This window comes from Macrotis lagotis, chromosome 8 (assembly GCF_037893015.1).
Source record: "Macrotis lagotis isolate mMagLag1 chromosome 8, bilby.v1.9.chrom.fasta, whole genome shotgun sequence".
Classification (NCBI taxonomy): Eukaryota; Metazoa; Chordata; class Mammalia; order Peramelemorphia; family Peramelidae; genus Macrotis; species Macrotis lagotis.
In genome coordinates this window covers 100,155,080-100,174,172 of record NC_133665.1, presented here as the reverse complement: position 1 = coordinate 100,174,172, position 19,093 = coordinate 100,155,080, and the positions used below count along the sequence as shown (strand labels likewise).

The 19,093-nt window shown below is 38.8% G+C and overlaps 1 protein-coding gene across 2 annotated transcripts in view; it reads left to right on the top strand.

Annotated features, from left to right (window-relative positions):
* NBEAL2 (neurobeachin like 2) overlaps positions 1–19,093 on the top strand; it is a 150,825-nt gene that overhangs the window by 5,862 nt on the left and 125,870 nt on the right. The gene's annotated exons all lie outside the window — the stretch shown is intronic.

Genomic DNA, 19,093 nt, shown 5'->3' with positions numbered 1-19,093 from the left:
GAAATTGATTCCAATATGAGGAAGTGACTGGGCCAAGGTCACATAGCTATTAACAGTAGATCAGACCTCCTGACTCCCAAGTCCAACAAGCTTCTTGCTATTTTCATTTGCTGAATTTCCTTTTGTACTTTCTCCCCCACCCCCCAGCATCTTCTTCTTACTCTGTAACTTGCTTTAAAGCAGGTGTAAGTTTGGTGGGCTGGGATCCCAGGGTCATGGATTAAAGTCATTCATCCTTGTAAATTCAGTAGGAGCCAGTGCCCCACTTCCAACTAGCCCCACCCTTACTGGCAGACAGGCTCTTGTGTGAATGATTGTGTGTGTGTGTGTGTGTGTGTGTGTCTGCTGCACAATGGGGCATTGTCATACTAGGCTTGTTCCAGAATACTTAAAGGGATTCCGCCAGGATTTCATATTTTCCTCTCTTTCCCTTTCCCTCCTACAGGGTGGCTGCTCCTATCTGAGGGAGAGGGGATTTTATCTTACTTCAATACAGGGTCCTTCTTTGGGTAAAACTTAGTCTCTCTGACTGAATCACTAACCAAGGCAATTGTGATCATCTGGGAGGTCTTAATCGAGGTCACAATTGAACTGAGTTCAGAATAATGAAAGAGAACAAAGGATAGGAAACTGGAAGAGGAAGAGTCCTGGGGTGAGAGCTGTAGGAAATGGGGTTCCATGGATTGGGGGGACTGGAGAGTTCTGAGGATCAGCCTGCTTATAATCAATGACTAATCACATAGATTCATATAATAATATTCCTTTTAATGGTATAATATGGCTTAGAAAGTATTCCCTAACTCCAACAACCTATGAAATAAGTAGTGAAAATTTTATTTTTCTCATTTTATAGTTGAGAAAACTGAGGTTCATGATTCTGCTGTTTGCTAAGTGGCAAAGGCTTTACTTACCAAGGTTTTAACACCATGCAATGCTCCATTTCCTCTCAACAACTTACAGAACACACACACATGTATACATGCACATATATATTATATATATATATATATATATATATATATATATATATACACTTATACACTTGTTGGTACATATATTTTTTTCATTTGAGCTTCACATTTTATTGTCTTCATTTTATAGTCAGGAACTGGAGGTTCCAGAGAGTTTATGTGACCTGCTCAAGGTCACACAGTAAGAAAGCTGAGGTTTACATGGACAGAAAGTGACTTTTGGTATCATAGACTTGAAAGCTGTAAAGGAAGCTTAGAGATCATGTACAATATTTTTATAGAGGAGGAGAGAATTGAGGCTTTGAGGGTGAAGCTGAAGGTTACACTCGTAATAAATGATATAGCCAAAACTCAAATCTAGCCCTGATTCAAGGACTCTTTCCTCTACAAGAAAGGACCAAGGCTGAGATCCAAACTCAGATCATAGCATCATGGAATCATAGCTATAGAGCTGAAAGGAACTTCAGAGGTCATCTAGTTCAGTCCTCTCTTTTTGTAGATGTGACTTGTCCAGGGGCATGTAGCTATTCTCTGAGTCAGGGTTAGAACTCATGTGAACAGTGGGATGTAGCAGAAAGAGTATTATATCTGGAGATGGAGGACCACTATTCAAAACCAGGCTCTTCTATTTACTGTCTGTGTGAGCTTTGGCAAATTATTTTTCCTTTCTGATCTTCAGTTTCTCTGACTGTAAAATGATGTTGGTGTAGAGTTCTAAGGGGTCTTACAACTGTAATCCTATGGCTTCCAGTCAACCAATTCAAAATTTACTGAATGTCCACTAGGTGCTTGGCTGGGTTGTAGGGGAACAATACTAACAACTCAGGTTCATACTGAAATTTATGGTGAAAAAACTGTTTTCTGGGGAAATCTCTGCCACTGGTGAGGTAGGATATAAAAGTGGTGACAAAGTAGCTAGGGGAATAACTGACATTTATATAGCAAATGAGATAATGACATTTATATAGATAAATGACATTTATACAGCAAATGAGATGATGTATGTAAAGGCTCTTTGCAAAGTGCTTTTGCACATGATCTCATTTGGTCTGTTCCAGGTTATGATAGTAAAAGAGGGAGCCCACCCTGGGCTAGGGGCTTCAGTTCAGTTTCATAATGTTACTGGAAGCTCACACTACCCCTAAGTGAGCTAATCTTCAACAGGAAGGGGTTATCAGTTTGGGAGGCCTGGAGAGAGGAAGTGACTACCCCAAGTCACCCAGAATGAGTCACTAGCTGCCATGGGACTGAGATTCAGACCTCCCTGGTTCTCTAGCCCCAGGCTTTGTTCAGGTGACCCAAATGTCACCCCGAGGTGGGTGAGTGGGGTGGGGAAGGAAATAAGAAGTCAATTCAGTAAGTATTTTCTGAACTTATATGGGATCAGGACTTGAACCCACTAGGACAAAGACCAGGGGTTCTAAGTTGAAGAGATGATATATGTTCAGGATCTCAAACTGAACTTGTCTAGAGAGGGAGAGAAGGCAATGAATATTTATATAGAATCAAGCACTGTGCTAAGTGCTTTTTTTTTCAAATATCACATTTGTTCTAAAACAGGATTCATCATCCCCCTTTCCCACAAACTTTTTTCATTTCTCCTCTAAACTTCCCTATTTCTTTTGAAAGCAATATCATGTACACATATTTGGAACCTTGGAGTCATCTTTTTTGACTTTTCCCTCTCTCTGATCTCCAATATCCAATCAGTTGCCAAGTATAACCATCATGATTATTTCCCTTCTCTCCAATTACATGACAGTCACTTTACTTCAGGCCCCTATCTCTTCTCTGCCTGGACTATTGCAATAGATTTCTAATTAACCTCCTCATTTTTAATTTCTTTCCCACTCATCAAATAGGCACATAAGCATCAAATTAATATTCATAAAATGTGTTTTATTCCCTTTTTTCCCCTCTCCCCCCAAAAAAAAGCTTCTATGCCTCCCTTTTGCCTCTGGGCAAAAGACAAGCAAGCTCTTCTTGACATTTAAAGTTCTTCAACTGGTTCCTTCCTCCCTTTTTTTTACTTCATTTTACTCCCTTTTAGGAATTCTTCATTCCATCTGATCTGCTAGCTCTTCCCTGTATATATACAGGAAAACACTTCCTCACCTCCACCTGTTAGAAATCCTGCCTTCCTTCCCAGCATTTCTGTGCTGATGCCACAAAGCCTTTCCCTATTCACTTCCAGGTGCTTTCTCCCTCCCAAATTACTTTGTATTTACTTATTTTTATGCTCCAATAGAATATAAGCTCCCTGGCAGAGACCTGTACTTTTTCTTTATATCCCCAGTGCCTATCACAGTGCCTGCTAGTAGTCACAAATATAGGGTGTTCCAGGAAGACTTAGTTAAGCTTTAATAGCCATGGTAAGTGCCAAAACAAGGGGGATATTACCCAAGTCTCTAGGGGAGAGAATTCACATCTTCAGGAAGTTGTGCGAATGCTTGAATATTACCTAAATCATATTATCCAGAGAAAATCAGAGACTAAAATGATAAAGGGGTGGGATTTGGGCTGATGGAGTAGGCATAGACAAGCAGAGAGGATTGTGGAGTTTGGTAGCGGGGTGACGACAGAGGAGAAGGAAAATTACAGGGAGAGAAAGAGGATAAGCAAGGGCAGATATGTGTTCTTAGGGTAAAGGGGAATGGTGATGAGACTAGAATGCCTTTATGAAATTGAGGTTCCTTATGGGGGTTGGGAAGGTTAGTAAGAGATGGTAATTGCCAAAATTGTGAAACTCTTTGCTTATAGTGAATTTTTTTTGATAGCCTATGTTGTTTTGAGAGACATCACAGAAGGATCATTATCTTCATTTTAGTGATGAAGATATTGAAGCCACCAAGGGAAGAGACTTGTCCAAGATCATAAGAACTAGGGTCTTTTAAATCCAAATTCATTTAATTATGTTGGAGAAGTAGAGAGGGAAAAGTCATGGTGGATATTTAATAATATAATACTAATAGGGTTTTATAGTTTATAAAATATATTAATGATCGTTTGACAGTTAGATGGCACAGTTCATAGAGTGTCATATCTGGAGTCTGGAAGATCTGAGTTCATATGTGTCAGGTTCAGACATTTACTAGCTGTGATCCTAGTCAAGTCACTTAACCTTATATGCCTCAGTTTCCTCTTCTGGAAAATAGATGAAAAAGGAAATGGTAAACCACTACATAATCTTTGCCAAACAAACCCCAAATGGGGTCACAAAGTCAGACATGACTCAACAATAGTAAATGATGTTTTTATAGCTTACAAAGATTGTTTTCATTATTGCATTTAATCATTTCAGCACTCTGTGAGGTCAGTAGAGCAGATGTTATTAAACCTATTTTATAGATGGGAAAATTGAGACCAAAAGATGGGAAGTGTGTAGTATAGTAGAATCAGGAGAGACCTGGGTTCAGATTTTACCTCTTCTACTTAATTGTGTGACCATTGTTGGGGCACTTAACTTCTTTAACTAATAATCATCATCCCCATTTCACCCATTTGTTGGGAAGAGCAAATGAGATAATAGATGTAAAACATTTCAAATCATTAAATATTATATTCTAAAGTATAAAACTATATATATTTTCTTTTTGTTTTTGTTATTGTTGCTACCTGTGTGCCCTTCAGCAAGTCACTTCCCTTTTCTAGATCTCAGATTCCTCTTCTGTAAAATGTGGGGGTGAGACCAGACTGAACCATATTACACATCATTCTTTTTTTACATAATCTACTACCTAGCTAAACTGGCCTATTTTCTGAACTTGACATTCCATTTGCAGCCTGCAAGCCTTTGCTTAAGCTATCCTCCAAGTCTGGAATGCACTCCCTTCTCCCTTCTGCTTCTTGGAATTCTTAGCTTCTTTCAGGTGCTGCTTTATCTGGGAGACTTTTTCTGCTGTCTAATTTTTAGTGTTCCCTTCTCATGTTATCTTATATTTACTTATAATGCTGGATCAACTAGTCAAATGCAAGCAAGCTCCAGGATGTAGAGGGTACTGATTTTTATTTTTGGTTTTTGTTGTTGTTGTTATCTTTAGCCCCTAGCATAATACCTTGCTCCAGTAGGCTTTTTATATATGCTTGTTAAATTGAATTGAATTGAATCTAGTCCCACCCTTTATTTTACCAATGAGGAAACTTGAGTCATGGTGAAAGGAAGTGATTTGCCCAAGGTCATGCTGATTGTGGGTACCAAACCCAGATTCTCTAGGGCCACACCCAATGTGTTTTTTTTCCTACTGAGACTATAGCCTAAAAAAAGAAGGGCTTGGAAAGGTTGGGGCGGAAGAAGCCAATTAATGTTTAACCCAGCTCGGGGGGAGCTGAGTAAAGAAAGACCCTCTGGTTTGGCACACAGTGCTGCATAAGAGAGCTTGAGGAGGGAGAATTCTAGTATCTAGGGGCCATAGAAAATATGGGAATGAGATTGGAGTTATGTGTGAGCAGCAAACTGTGAAAGATTGTGTGTATGAGAGATCAAAAAACTGGGCAGAGACAAACTATGAGTGACAAACTTGTGAGAGATCTTGCATGTCCATCTAAGAGGGGAAACTGAAAGGTGACACAAAACTTGCCCATGTGAAGAAACTGGTTCAGAAAAATTGGAGTTTCTCCTTTCCTTTTTTTTTTTTTGCAAGACAAATGGGGTTAAGTGGCTTGCCCAAGGCCACACAGCTAGGTAATTATTAAGTGTCTGAGACCGGATTTGAACCCAGGTCCTCCTGATTCCAGGGCCGGTGCTCTATCCACTGCACCACCTAGCTGCCCCTCCTTTCCTCTTGTTATGATCACAGACTACTTTCTATTTTTCTTATCCATCTTTGTATAAGATTCTTCCCTCCCCAACAAGTAGATTATAAACTCTTTGAGGGTAGGATCTACAAGTATTTTATCTTTGTATTCTCAGTAATTTGTATGTCTTACACAGTCCCATTTGTGTTTTGCCTTAAACCTTTACAAGACTTATCTTTTGGGGCGGCTAGGTGGTGCAGTGGATAGAGCACCGGCCCTGGAATCAGGAGGACCTGGGTTCAAATCCGGTCTCAGACACTTAATAATTACCTAGCTGTGTGGCCTTGGGCAAGCCACTTAACCCCATTTGTCTTGCAAAAACTGAAAAAAAAATTATCTTTTGTTATATATATATATATATATATATATATATATATATATATATATATAGTTTGATCTCTCCACTATAAAGAGAAAGAGAAAAAAATCCCAGTAAGGTTCCTTATTGCTGCATCCAAGATCACACAGATAGTAGGGTGGCAGAGTCAGGATTCAAATCCAGGACTTTTGACTCCAAAACCAATATTATTTATGTTGCATTTATATTTTGCCTTAAACCCTTATAAGAATTATCTCTTTTGATATATGTCTAGTTCAATCTCTTCATTGTAAAGATAAAGAGAAAGAACTTCAGTAAGGTTCCTTATTGCTCAGTTCAGGGTCACACAGATAGTAGGTTGGCAGAGTCAGGATTCAAACCCAGGACTTTTAACTCCAAAACCCATTCTCCTTCTACTGGAGGAACACTAGTTCCCACTTGATGTGGAATGCAAGTTCTTTGAGGACAGAATTTTTTTCTTTATATTGCTAGAGTTTAACACAGACACATAATGGGTCCTTTAAAATGTTGGTTGTGGGCATCTAGGTTGCACAGTGGGTAGAGCACCAGCCCTGGAGTCAGGAAGACCTGAGTTCAAATTTGACCTCAGACACTTAATAAATCACCTAGCTGTGTGACAATGGACAAATCGCTTTTAACCCCTTTGCCTTAAATAAAAATTAAAAAAATAAAATAAAATGCTGGTTGAATTTAGTAACCCTCAAAGGTAGTTGTTCCACCTATTTGACCCTGGGTAATTCACTTAATTTTTGTTTGCCTCAGTTTCTCAAGTGTAAAATGGAGGTAATAATATTACCCATCTCCAAGGGTGGTTGTGAGGGTCAAATGAGATAGTAATTATAAAACACTTAGCACATAGTAAGCATTATTTAAATATTGACTATTATTATTATTATTATTATGTTAGCTATTGACTAATGAGGAAGTGATTATCCAGGATCATAGAATGCATTGAGCAAAATGTGGACTAGAACCTAGGCTTCCTGACTCCCAGTCCAGTGCTCTTCTTAATGACCCTACCCTACTGCAGTAATGCTGCAGTAATCTTTTAATGAATGTAATATGACAGAGAGCAGCCAAAGCATGAACCAGCAAAAGTGGCAGATGATTCAAAAATCATTCCTATAAGATCTGGGGAATGTATGAGAGTGCTGGGCTTGGAGTCAGGAAGATCTGAGTTCAAATACAGCCTCAGACATATATTAACTGTGTGACCTTTGGCAAGTTCCTTAATCCTGTTTGCCTCAGTTTCCTTATCTGCCAAATGAGCTGAAGAAGGAAATAGCAAACCATTCCAGTATCTTTGCCAAGAAAATTCCAAATGGGGTCACAAATAATTTGATGCAACTGAAATGACTGAATAACAAAATGATGTGATTGTGGGGGTAGAGAGTAGTTTTGTTTTTCTAATTCTGTTTTGTTGAGGGTAAATATTAAAATGAGTTGATGCTGGGAAGAGAACACAGTGTGGTAGAAAATAGTGCCAGACTTTGAAATCAATAAGTCTGGGTTCCCATCCCAACTGTGTCACTTACTGGCTGTGTGATCTGGAGCAAATCACTGAACTTTTGTTTCTTTTTTTGTAAAATGGAGAGGATGATAATGTTTGTGCTACTTACTTCCCTGGGAGTTGGGAGTAAAAATACTTTAAAGGCATATAAAATTATATTTATATAATTTGAACACAAACTGCAAATAGACAATGAGTGAAGTCCAGCATTCTGTCAGTTAGAGGAGGGACAGTGGGAGGGATTTCCTTTGGGAAATTGTACAGTGCTTTTAGTAATCCCAAAGCATTTCCTTGAAACAGGCCTATTTTTTTCTTCTAGTTCTGATATTTATTTTTTTAATTGTATTTTATTTTTCCAATTACATGTTATGAAAGTTTTTCAACATTCATTCACTAGTATATGCATATTTTTAAGTTACATAATTTCCTTCTACTCTCCCTCCCCAACTCCCTCCCCTCAGTGGCAAATTGTCTGGTGAATATTGTACATACACATTTGTGTTTAATGTGTTTATAGATTAGTCATTTTCTCTATGAAGAATTAGGATTAAGGGGGGAAAAAAGAAAATCATAAGAAAAACATAAGAGAAAAATTGTGTAGTCATTCATATTCTGTAGGGTTTTTTTTTTTTTTTTTTTGGTTTGGTTTGGTTTGGTTTGGTTTTCTTATGGTTTGTCCTAGCTCTGAACCACCAAGAGGAGCTACATCCATCAAAGTGGATCAACTCACAATGTTGTTAATGTGCACAATATTCTTTTGGTTCTGCTCCCTTCTCTCATCATCAGTTCCTGTAAATCTATTCCATGCTTCTCTAGAGTCCAGCCATTCATGGTTTCTTATAGAACAATAGTATCAATCATATACTATAACTTGTTCAGCCATTCCTCAATGAAGAGCATTCCCTCAATCTCAAATTCTTTACCACTTCAAAAAGTGCTGCTATGAATATTTTGGAACATGTGGGACTTTTTCCATCTTTTATGATTTCTCTGGATATAGGCCTAGTATTGGTATTGCTGGGTTAAAAGGAATGATCAATTTTATTGCTCTTTGGGCATAGTTCCATATTGTTCACCAGAATGGTTGGATCAGTTCACAACTTCACCAACAATCAAGCCTATTTTTTTTGCGAGGCATTGAGGTTAAGGGAAGAGAAGGAGGAGAGAGACACAGACAGACAGAGAGACAGAAATAGAGAGATAGTCATTAGGACCAGCTTGAGAGGGTTATGATTATTGTTGTTGGAAGAGGACCAAAGAAGAGTGATGTCTTGATTTGCAAGTGAATTGGATTTAAGTGAGGCAAAGCTGTGCAAAGTCAAGAGTCTCTTTCTCCTCTAGGGTCATCTGAGTCCAGTGGCAAAATATAGTTCAAGATGGATATATATGTTGATGAGGTCACCAGTCTTTTGGAAATTTCAAATAGTGTAGAGAAAAAGCTATTATTTTTTATTCTTGAAATACTTCATGGTCATAAGCATAAGTATCTTCACATTCTTACTCTTACAACACTCCCTTCATCTCTCACAAGACAGTAGCAGGGGGCTAAGCTCAGGTAGGAAGGAGCCTTTCACCTCCACCAGAGGAAAGCTAGAAATTGGCATAAAAGGGTACAGAGACTTACCACAGTAACAATAATAGTCTTTACTAGAATTTCTATAGTGGTTACAAACTGTTTCAGTCTTTTCCTCTTTTAGATCTTATTTGATTTATTAGTTTGGAGGCTTCTTGAAACTTGTCTTTTGCCTCTTTTTGTATCTTCTGTGCTTAGTATGGTGATCTGGGAAAGATCTTAGCTTAATAAGGTCAAGGTCTCCCACTGCATCCAGGATCATCTCTAGTTGTCCTGATCCTTCTCTGACCACTGGACCCAGATGGCTCTAGAGGAGAAAAGCGTGGCTAGTGATTTTGTACAGCTCTGTCTCACTTTAATCCAACTTGCTTGTCATGGCATCACCTCCCTGATGTTATGGACAATCAACAATATAACAACAGCTTAGTACTGGGTCTAGCAAGTAGTACACACCTATTAAATCCTTATTGAATTAAATTGAAATCTTCACATGAAAAAACCCCAAGGCTGGACAGAAAAGTTCAAATTCCACTTCAGACACTTACTAGCTCTGTGACCCTGGGCTACCCCTGTTTGCCTCAGTTTCCTCATCTGTCAAATGAACTGGAGAAGGAAATGACAAATCATTCCAATATCTCTGCCAAGAAACTCCAAAATGGGAATCACAAAGTATTGGACATAGCTGAAAGAACTAATCAACAGTAACAACAAAAACCCTCCAAATTACAAATGAAGAAAACTAGGTCATGCAGTCTAGACTGGAACCTGGACCTTTGACTTCAAATGTTCTTTCTGCTCTAACAAATGGGACCCAAATCAGGGCAAGGTCCCAGCTGTCTTAAATCTGATTCGGGGTGTGTCCTCTTTTAGATTGGGCTTCAAGTCCCTCCCTGCTCTGAGTAGAGGTGATAAGGGTAATGGCAGTGGAAAGGAGTGGGGACAGATATGAGACTTTATATAAGGAGAAACTAAGGGTCAAAGAAAAGAGTATTGGGAACTTAGTGACTGAATGTGATATGGGAGGAAGAGAGAAGTCAAAGGTGATTCTGGGATTTGATGAGCGGGTAACTGGGATTTGTCAGAGCCACTGACAAATACCTGAGTTGAGATTGTAGCTTTATTAATTGCTAAGACTGACTAAATTTCTTTCCCTTTCTAGGTCTCTAGGTAAAATGAAGAGGTTGGCATAGGTTTGTCATGTGACCCTTGGAACCCTGGGGTTCCCAGAGTCCCTTTCAGAGAGGGTCTGGGAGGTCAAAACTATTTTCACAATATTAGGACATTAATTGTCTATTAAAATTCACTTCTCTTTTCTAACTTCATATTTATGTACAAGTAGATTTTCTTCCTATCTTTCAACTAAAAGAACATAGTGAAACAGATTGAATATGTAAATCTAGCCCATTGTCTATTAAACAGACATAAAAAACATTTGCAAAAATATGTAAAATAATACCACTCATCACTTTTTTGTTCTCAAAAATAGGTACTTTTCTTTAAAATGTTTTCCTTGTGATAACATGTAAGAGGGTTTATTGTAGTTTTAGAATTGATTTATAGCATTTTAGTCATTTTAATTTCTAATATGGTAAATATTGACAGACATACAAAAGTATGTGGGAGTCATCTTATACAAATTTGTACCAATTGTTAAATATTCCTTGTGAACCAAATGTTATAAATCAAGACTTAGTTTATTGGTGTGTGTATTGTCTAGATTTAAGAAAGTGATGGAAATAGTGCTAACTTAAAAGTGTGACTTTGTGGTTAATTATTTCCCAACACAACTTGAAAAAATCCATATACCAAAATTCTTGGGGGTTCTCAATTTTTTTTAAGTATGTGAAGATGTCCTGAAGTCAAAAGATTTGAGAACTGCTAGCCTTGATGATCTGTTTTTCTTTCTTTCTTAGGTTTTTTGTAAGACAATGGGGTTAAGTGACTTGCCCAAGGCCACATAGCTAGGTAATTATTAAGTATCTGAGGCCCGATTTGAACTCAGGTACTCCTGACTCCAGGGCCAGTGCTCTATCCACTGTACCACCCAGTCACCCCAATTGATCTCTTAAGATACTTTCTGACACTGACATTTTGTATCTAGGGTCCCTTTTAACTCACACAAAGTTTTATTTTCCCTCCAAAGCTCTGATATGTTATGTTTTAGTGGTCCTGCCAACTCTGGCAATATATACATTTGTTAGTAAGGTGAGCAAAGATGCAGAGTTTAGTTTTAGACATGTTGAGTTTGAATTAGAAGGTTGGGAAGCAGACTTTTGGAAGAGGAGTGGCAAGAAAGTGGAGGCATTGGGTATAACTGGCTCTTTCTAGAAATTTGGCCTGGAAAGGAAGGAAAGCCCAATTGACATGGCAAGTCTATATAGTAAAAGAATCATAAGATCAAAGTTAGAAACTGAAGATACCTTAGATTTTACTGAACCCAGGCCACTCATTTTGCAGTTATTTGTCCAATGTCACGGAGGGCAAGTAGAAGTTCTGGGATTTGGATTCATGATATCTCATGCCAAATAGAGTGCCTTTTCTCTTATACAACACTGTCATATAATAAGCACATTTCTACTGTGCCTTAAGATTTTAAACATTCTTTTCCTCATCCCAAACTTGGTGAGGAAGGTCAGATATACAAATCCACATTTTTACCAATGAGAAAACTGATGGTTATGGGGATGAAGTGACTTTGCCCATAATTATTCAGAGAAGCACTATCCAGAGCCACAACTCCCAGGCAGGTTTCCTATTTGCATCTTCTGGGCTGTTTCTCCAAAGCACATAACATTGAGAAACCTCGGGAAGGGAGTAAGCCTTGTGGTAAAATAGAAAGGAACTGAGGAATTTGGTAGATGTAAGATGATGGAGGAGATGGGAGGAAGAAGAATCCATGGTGCTTGAAGTAATAGGGTTAGGCATCTTAGCATGGAAACATCCTACTGTCCTCCCTCAGGGCTGGGGGGGGCATTCTTGGTATATGATATGCCATACTTCCTTTGCACACACACACATATATTCATCTGTTGAAATTCCAGCTCAATTGCCACTTTGTGAACTTTTTCCTGATTTTATTCAGTGCTCATGTGAAAAGTGAAAATGATAGCAATCTCTTCTTTCTCAAATTCTAGTAGCCCCTTGCCCAGACCTCTCCTATGTCCTTATCTCCCTCTTCCTTGTGTCATAGTTTTCTATGTACATGTTATTTTACCCTATTAGATTGTAAGCTCCCTGGTAGCAGAGAATGTGCTGAATCCTTCACTGTATTTCTAGAACCGAAAGAGGTTTTGTATCTAGTTTGGTATGGCATCATTCCATTACTTTTTTCATTGTGAATAGTTCTGTTTCTAATCTTGTGTTCTCTGGGAATTCTGGTTCTAATCACTCTTTCCCTGGGTCCTAAATCTAAATCTGAGACTGACAGATTGCTTTCCTCACTTAAGCCCTCTAAAATAAGTAAGCGCATTATTATTATTTCCATTTTACAGATTTTAAAAATTGAGGCTCTTTGTGAGATAGTGATTTGTCCAAAGGATTACAGTTAGCAAATGCCAGAACTGGACTTCTATCTCAGTACTCTGAGATTCAAAGACCACCACATGACTACTTTCCAGGCTGTCTGAGATAGAGAGGAGGGGGAGCTAGAGCCTTGTCTTATCTGCAGGAAGAAAAGAGTATTTAGAATTAAAGAGAAATGAGAGATCTTCCAATCTAAGAGTTCTTCACTTTGGGTCTTGAATCTTTGTCAGTCTGTTGAAATTTGCAAACCTTTTCTTAGGATAATGTATTTTTAAAAATTCATGTAATAAAATGAATTGGGCTATAAAGGAAATTAATTACATATTTGAAACGAAGATATAATTTTTTTCCCTCCCAAGTTTACAGGTACCTTGAAATTTTCCTAAAGTCTCAGAATATCCCTAGATAAGAATATTTGTTCTAGTCCCACCTCCTCATTTTACAGAGAAGGAAAGAGACCCTCAGTGAGTTGCAGAGCCAGGATTTAAATACAGGTCTAAGGATACCAAATCTAGTATTCTATTGCTTTGTAACTGAAGAGAAAGGGTATGGCATTACACAGGACAGTGGAAGATTTGACTTCCCTGCCTTACAGTATCCCAAGATAGAGTGAGAGAGCTGAATGGCAATGGGACACAACAGGCACAGTGGAGGGAGCATTTTGCCCCTCTCCACTTCTTTCTCTCTGCCTTTCTATATTTGTCCTGCACCCCCCAAATAGAGTCTCTGTCTCCCTATCATAGAAACTTAGCATTGAAAAGGCTCTCAGAGGCACCTGAGCCAATCTGAACAAGATTCTCTTCTGAATACCAAGATTCACCCCCATTAACCTGTCATCCATCCTCTGCTTGAAGAATGAAGAACTTGGTATCTCTTGAAGGATCTGGTTTTTTTTTTTTCCACTTTGGGGCAACTTTGATTATTAGACTGGGATAGTATTCTTCTCTGCAAGGTTGCAGATGGCAGTGGAGAGGAGCCTGTCTCTCCTCTCAAACTAGAAATTCCCTGAGGATTGTGTCTCTTATCAGACCAGAACATGCCTGGAGGCACTTAACCCAGTCACTTGTTCACTTGAGGCTCCCCATAGGTAGGGACCTAAGGACTTTGACCTTTCCATTGTTGGTCTGGAGAGGTTAGACCATGGCAGGACCATGTATTTGTTATTAGAATTTGGCAGCAATAACTGTGTGACCTTGGACAAGTCACTTTAACCCCATTGCCTTGCAAAAAACCGAGAGAGAGAGAGAGAGAGAGAGAGAGAGAGAGAGAGAGAGAGAGAATGAATAGATCTGGGTCTTTTTGGACTTGCCCCTCTCTCTTCAGCCTGTTCTCTTCTCTTTCCTTCCCTTGAAGCCCTTCCCTGTAAGAAAAGGAGATTTCATCAGTAATTATCTAATATCAGAGAGGGAAATTGAGGAAATTTAACTGCCTTCACATCCTTGAAGATGTCTCAGATAGTCTGGGATCCCCAGTCATACCTTCTAAAAATTAAAAAAAAAATTATTGATATTTTTGTTCTAACATATTAACCAATATACTTCTTCTTCAAGAAAGCCATCCCTTATGACAAAGAATAAAAAAGACAGGGAAAACATCAGTTCAGTACAATTCAATACATTGGGAAAAGTCTGTCATGATACCCAGTGTCCTTCTCTCTGCAAAGAAGAAGCTGGGAAGGGACTTTCTCCTGTCTCTTCTCACAAGGCAACCCTAGATGTTAGAATTTCATAGTATTCAATTTGGGCTTTTCCATCTATACCTTTTTCCTCAGTGTGGGAAATAGGAATGGAAGGAATGCTGATTCAGCTCAGAGTACAATTGGAGGGGTGAACCAGAGAATCCATCTCCTCAATCTGAGCTGCAAGATGTTGCTTTATGGTTTTTTTTGGAAACTTGGAGAATCTCACAGTAACATGGATCTATATTACATATTTTTGTATGGCTCTATATTACATATTTTTGAAAATAATTTTTTATTGTTTTCTTCTATTTCTTATATCATCATAGTTATCCCCAGTATCCTCCCCCTCCTGCTTCCATAGAGTCATCCCATAGATAAATAGGATAAATAAGATATCTTTTTTAAAATATGAAAAGACCAGCACAACTGATCAAAATATGTGTATACCTGGGAACCTCCCACTTCCACAAAGTGGGGGAGGAGGGAGGTAGAACTGTCCTCATCTCTTTGTTCTAATTCTGCTTGAGCTTTCTCATTTTGTTAGATTAACTTTTGAATGTTGCTGTTGTGTGGTTTCTTCTTTCCATTTGCGTCATTATGGAAATTATACCTATTTATTACATATTACCTAATCCAGCCCCTTCCTGTATGTGAAATTGGCAGTACAAGATTATATAGCCATACTGCCCAGGGTCACCCAGTTGGGAGAACTAGATTCATGTATTGTAGGTAGTCCTATATACAAACCTACATATATCAACATTCATAATGTGTGTGTGTGTGTGTGTGTGTGTGTGTGTGTGTATGTGTGTGTGTATGTGTGTGTGTATGTATATAAGTATACACATAGGAATAAAAAAATCTATGTCCATTGATATATCTATGTCTATTGATATATCTATATATACATATAGATTATAGATACATCTTTATATATGGATTATAGCCATGTTTATAATATATCTATATATTGATATCTCTATTTAGATCTATGTAGGTAGTTATTGATAGAGACATCTGTGTTATCCATATATTGGAAGTTTCCAAAACTGTATAAATACATTTACATATATACTACTACTCAGTGTGACAATGAGAATTGAGCCATATAACACTTAGATATTTAACTATCCAGTTAATATCAAATACAGATTTATATAATAGAAATTTATGTATCTATAATATCTATACACACACACACACATAATATCATTATTTAGCCTAGGCTCAAAATTCATCAGTCACTCACTGACCTGATCCTGCTACTGATTAGTACCAAAGTTTTTAATTGCTATTTTCAATCTGAACCAATTTGCCCCTCTGGAGCCTGATAGTCTTCCACTCTGGGGGAGTGGGGTAGGGGGCTCACCATAGTGGTCCCAGATATTTTCTTCACTCTATTGTTGTTCAGAACTCTCAAACTCCATTGCTCCATCCTCCTTAGCCTCCCTTGTTGAAGGGTCTCTGGGGTATATCATCATACTTGGTCTTTTGTTGATGGGGAACCTGAGGCTCAGAGATATTAAGTTCAAGGTCACCTAAGTAGTATGTGGTTGAGCTGGGATTTCAACCCAAATCCTTCAACACCAATTTGTGTGTGTGTTATGTGGAAGGGTCAGAGTGTGTGTATTTGTGGAAGCATCAGAGTGTGTGTATTTGTGGATGTTTTGTGAGAAGAGCAGAATGAATGTGTCTATAACAACATTAGCTCCCATTTTTATAGCTTTGCAAATTGAAGAAGGCTTTCTTCATAATAGCCCTGTAAGAAAGGTAGTACAAACGTGATTATCTCTGATTTATAGTTGAGGAAACTGAGGCAAAGAAACATTAGATCACACAATAAATGTAACATTGGCCCCTCAGACTCTCTCCACTGAATTTAAGGCCAGAGATTCTTCCATTCTGCCATAGTTGTTTTTCAGACACATTTAAACCTCCCAGTGGCCTTCCAAGTCCTCCCAGGGACTTTATTCTTTTTTTTTTAATTTTTTTAGGTTTTTGCAAGGCAATGGGGTTAAGAGGCTTGCCCAAGGTCACACAGCTAGGTAATTATTAAGTGTCTGAGGCCGATTTTGAACTCAGGTACTCCTGACTCCAGGGCCAGTGCTCTAACCACTGCACCACCTAGCCACCCCTAGGACTTTATTCGTGAAGCCTCTTTTTCTAAAAAGTATGTTGGATATATAACATTGTACCTTGGGTTAAATAGAAAAGACACAGTGACACACCTCCCCCCCCCCCAATAACTCACCTTGAGGATGGAATTGGGGGGCTTAGTGATTTTGACCCTTACCAAAACATTGCTGCCTGGCTCACCCTTCTTAACTTCACTAGGAAAGGAAAAGAGAGGTACTTGGTCAATATTAACTTTTCCCCCAGGTTTCTAGGGCCTCTGTGGTGCCAGCAATCCCAATAAACAGAACCCAGCTGGGTGGAGCCAGCAGGTGGAGACTGAGAAGGCCAGGGCAGGGAGCCAAAACACCTAGTTCCCCTCCTTTAAGAGGAACAATAATTTGGGGTGAGGCATTTTCCCCCCTTGCTTCATTTTCTTTTTCTGGGGAGTGGATAGGAGAAAGAGCTGGAGAGAGCGTGAGAGAACCCTGTCTGACCAACTGGGGCTGGGGTGGGGAGAACAGGGTGTGGGTAAGAGAGATAAGTGTTGACCCCTCTTCCCCCTCTCCAGGCAATAATTCACAGCAGAACAAGGTCATGTGCATGTAATTATTTTTTTCCTCTGCCTTCCTGAAAAGTAGGGAAGCATCCCAGAGTACCCCAGACATTTCATGATAGCTCTGGGGAAGCATCTGAAGACTTCCAAAGCCCTTTCCTCACCATCACTTTGAGGAATAGGAAGGGAGTGCAGAGAATCTTATCTCTCTTTTACAGAGAAGAGGTTCAGTAACTTGTTCAGTAGTGGAGAGGCTGTAGCTCTATGGTAAGGAGTATTTATTTGGACCCTGGGCTCTTATCACCCCTTAATTAAGTGACAATCAAAAGGTTAGTCCCCCTCTCTGAGTTTCATTTTCTCTTTTGTATAATGAGAATAATAATACTTGTACTTCTAATCTTCTAGGCTGTTGCAAGAAAGACATTTTATAAACCTTAAAGCACCCGTTTTGTCACCAACTTTTGAACTCAAGCTATCTGGATCTCAACATCAGCAACCTTCTATTATTCACCCTCTGGAATCAGTTCTGGCCAGTTCTGGCCAGTATGGAGGGAGTCAGAAGGAGGTGAAGGCAAGACTCTTTTGGCCTATTTAAGGAGTTTCCAGTCTGACTGAGGTTATATCCCATCTCAAGCTGATTGTCAACCTCCATTTCAGGATGTAATTTTCAGGGTATACTCACTAGTCATATGACCTTGGGCAAATCACTTCCTTTCCTCTGAACTTTAGTTTTCTCATTTGTAAAATAAGGATAATCAAACCTCACAGGCCTGTTTGGGGAAACTCATAGCAAATATAAAAGCCTTATAGATATAGATCTTTGGTTGTGAGCTGCAAAACTACTAAGCTGATCAGAAAGCACAATCACAAAACAGACATTATAGATATACCCTTTGTGAGATTTTCTGGTATTTCTGATGACCATTAGTCTGAATCTCTGGGCTATAGTTGAACCTGAATCAACCATTTGAATGTTAGTGAGGACAGTGCTAAAGCATGATAGATATCTAGCTAGATTAATGTTGAATGATGGAATTTTTGTTGGAACCGGGACTGTTCAAAACTCTATCCTTGTTTTTGTCACTCTTCAGAGCTTATTTTATGGCTCCACCCTCACAAAATGCTGAGATCTCTGAAGTTGTTTCCCATTTCCTCTCCTCAAACTGAGCCCTTTTTCTGCCTTAGCATCCTAGATTTAGGGATGTAAAGGATATTATTTTACAGTAGAGAAGTTAAATGATTTGTTTGAGTTCACACAGGTAATAAGAGTAGCAGACCCAAGATTTTAATCCCTGTTCTTCTGGCTCCCACTGTAGCATTCTTTCCATCCCTGCTTTCTTCATTGCCTTCTTCTTCCTTCTAAATAGAACTCTTGTCTAACAAAAAGACCAGAGCTCAGATTCAGAAGATCTTGATTCTAGTCCTGAGTCACTTATTAGCAGTGTGGCCACAGCTTTGAGCCTGTTGGGAATGATGTAGGAGAAAGATCATTGATTCTGGAATTGGAGGACCAGGTTGGGATTCTGACTCTCCAGTTGACTTACCTGTGTGACCTTCTGTCATTTTTCTGGATCCATTTTTTCCTCTGTAAAATAAGGGAGTTGGACATGATGACCAACCAGCTCTTAACTCTAGATGCAGTTGACTAGGTGGACAATGAGTTGAACCTGGAGTCAGGAGGACCTGAGTTCAAATATGACTTCAGACACTAGCCTAACTGACCCTAGGCAAATTACTTAATCTTTGTCTGCAAAGATTAGTCTGTCTGTCTCATCTGTAAAATGGGGATATTAATAGCTTCATAGGATTGTTGTGATTATAAAAATAAAATATTGTAATATACTTGAAAACTTTGAAGAACTATATAAATGCTTTTATTATTAATTTTATCATCATCATCATCAATTATTTATCTTTTTTTTAAAGGTTTTTGCAAGGCAAATGGGGTTAAGTGGCTTGCCCAAGGCCACACAGCTAGGTAATTATTAAGTGTCTGAGGCCGGATTTGAACCCAGGTACTCCTCACTCCAAGGC